We start from the raw sequence: 3,337 nt of genomic DNA on the forward strand, positions 1-3,337 counted from the left end.
GGGTGGGGGGATGGGGGATTCCTCTTTGTTTTGTTCCTTATTCTTCTCCAGGCGCACGTCACTGCACTTCACATCACCACAGCCAGAGACCACCATCTGCTGTCCTGGAGAACTGGCAGCTATTGCCATGGTAACGCCATGGGAACAAAGCCCAGCAGAGGAGAACCCATGTGTGTGCTTTACTGGTGCTTGATGTTGGTTTAACAGTGTTTTAATAATGCATGGAGGTCAACCTCTGTGTGTGTGTCCCAGAGTAAGGCACAAATTAAATACATGGTAAGCTTTGTCTGATGCCCAGCAAACCGTGTGTGACAATTACAGCACATAATATGATGCTGGTTTGAGCATTTCTGGGGGGGGGGGGATTTTATGGCCTCTGTCCTTGCAGCAGTTAGTGTAACCTTTTTGGATGACCTCTTTGAATTTGAAACACTATAGGGTGGAGTAAAATAGTTCTTCTCTGTGTAAAATGAGTTGACAAAACACTGACGATCCCAAGAGGAAACTAATCACCATGCAGTTAAAATTTAGGTTCTGCATGACTGCCAGTGGGTGAAAAAGTCTCTTTTTTAAGTACAACCACAGCTAAATGTGGTTGCCATTTATTACTAATATATTTTAGTTTATAAATAGATTTTCTTATATGTTTTAAATTCCCCTTCTGTTTTGTTAAATTCCCTCTTTGTTTCAAGATTAGACATATTTGTTCTTTTTTTTTGCCTTGAAGTCAAGCCTTTAATAACTGGTTCTCACTTAGAGCTGGTGGAAAGCAGCAACAAACACTGCAAAGATGCAAAAATTGATTGATGTGTTCTCATCACTTATTTCTCAATTAAACATAAAGCACCATCAGATTTTCATAATGTTCTTTTTTAAAAGTGTCAAAAAGAGGGTAGTGTGCTATGGCTTTTAGTAGCAATATATCATGACAAAAAAAATGTGAGAACCTTACACATAAACAACAAAGGGGCTGTGTACAAGGTGTGAAAGATATCAAAGTGCTTGTTAAGTCAAGTAAAGCCCAACTTTCTGTGACCCATGGACACTGGCTTTTCCATTTGTCTTAATAAAAGAAACAAGTGGGAAAACTCCAAGGTGTCACAGAAGGTTGGACCTTATCCGGCTTCGCTACAACTTTATGATTTCTAAAAGTATTGTCACCAAAGGTTCAACTTAGTGTGATAATGTCAGTCACAACTTTATGAGTTGTCTGACCTTTCCAAATTTTTGCAAGCTCTTTTCATTCCTGCAAACTTTACACTTCTTATAGTTTGCACATCATAATGTAGGGATTTTATGTCCCAGTGTGTCTGTTATTTGTTTCTCTCAAATACCCCCGGGATTCAGACTGTGGACATCCAAACTCTCATTGACTTCCATTGTATCTGAGGTCAGGATTTTCTCTTCAAAACTGGAAATGAAGTCTTTTTAACATGACATGTTTCCTACCTAAAGCACTGTAGACATCAAAATTGGCCCGTCTGCCGCTCAATTATTTGGGAAAATTCAAAATTCCTGTGACACAAAAGCAAGGCGCTGCGACTCATGGGAGGAAATTGCAAACTATTGTGATTGTTGCGAGACAATTTAGAAACTCCCTTGTTAATGCTGTTTGTAATTTGTCACCAGCAGTGGTAGCAATACAAGCTTAAAACTTTAAGCATTTATTACTAAAAGATTCAAACTAATAATTAGTTCACAGATTTTTGTTGCATTTCCCCCCCAACTTAACTGTGTCCAAATGTAAAATTAGAAAAAAATAATTTTCCAAATAAAACACTTTAAGCTTACTGTAAGAGCCAGAAAGAAGAAATGAATGTCGTTCAAGTGAGCACGCAGCTTGACACTTGGGTGGTGGGTGTGTCAGTGTGGGCGTGTCTGTCACTTGATAAGATCGATGTGTTTGTGGCGTTCTGCTTGTTTTGTTGAATGAGGAAGTTGGGCACGTCGGGGTTGTCATATTTCTGTTGACCGTATTTATGGCAATTTGGATTTAATGTCACTAAACAAAGGAACCTGGTCAGTCTGTGTCAGTCTGTGAATCTGAAGCATGGATGTTTAATGGAATAAACCTGAACATGAAACGAAGAAGTGACCCGGAGAAATTCGATGAAACGCGCATCAGACAGAACATATTCCTCGACAATAGCCCAGTGCGGCCGTTAATACCATCACATCAGGCCGCACAATTACTTACCGTTATTTGTGCATGAATTCAGTTATTTGTTTGTGATTCATGTTTAAATTGAGGTACTGAAATGCTGCTTGCCTGCTCTCTCAGAAACAGGCTGTAGTTAAATTAGAAAGTTTTCTCAAGAAAAAGTCCCTTCTTGCGTTCTGAATTTGTTTACCTGGGAGGCTCCTGTGGGACTGAGAGAAGAATCAGTTAAACTTTACTTCTGCTTTTGTTGATGAAAGGGCTTTCCCCTCTCCTTGGGCCATACAAAGAGTCATCTAAAATAGATAAGATGTTGCTTTTTGTTGTTATTTTTTCATCTTTCCACAAAAAAACACCTGAAATGGTCAAAAAGTCCCTCTTTAGGTCGCCTGCAATAAAGAGGCACTGAAGCATTTTATTTTGAATACGTCATGCTTAGATTGAAATGTGAGAATGAGAAAAAAGAAAAAAAACAAGAAAGAAAATGATTCACTGGCACCGTGAGGAGTTTTTCAGGTTACTTTGTATCACTGCTCATGCTTGGGAAGGCCTCGTTCTCAGGAGGTGTGTGTTTCCCAACAAACTGTGTCCTGTTTGCACGGCTCCACTCCCAACACACATTCATGGATTTTGTGTTAACACAAACATGTTTGTTCCAAAATGCCTCCCGGGTTTGCTGGATTTGCAGAAGATTTCCCCTTAGCAGTGCTCTAACCGCTGTGTGCACGCAGAGCTCACAAAGTGCCGCGACTCATTTCCTGACAGATTGACGCTCAGGCAACATGGCCTCTGTGTCAAACGTTAGACTGAGATGGTTGATTCTTTTGACCATAACTGAAGAGTTTGACAGGAAAGCCACATTCAGTGTGGCCAACGTGACATGATATTACATGGTGCTGACGAGCATGAGTAAACATTTTCAGCTCTGCCGACCCTGGTGTCGCCAGGCCCTTAATAAATTATCTATTAAGGAAGGAGCTGAGACACTAACGGAGTCTGGTCTCGCATGGCGATGGATGATAAGACGTGTACTTGTGCAGACCTGAGACTGTTTGCAGACGCCTACTTTTTTATGGGGCGCCGTTTGTAAAGGAGCTTGTGCTAAAAATTCATGCCTAAATTTTGTCACATTTAGCTTCTGCTAAAAATTCATGCCTAAATTTTGTCACATTTAGCTTC

Source organism: Kryptolebias marmoratus, linkage group LG15 (assembly GCF_001649575.2).
Source record: "Kryptolebias marmoratus isolate JLee-2015 linkage group LG15, ASM164957v2, whole genome shotgun sequence".
Classification (NCBI taxonomy): Eukaryota; Metazoa; Chordata; class Actinopteri; order Cyprinodontiformes; family Rivulidae; genus Kryptolebias; species Kryptolebias marmoratus.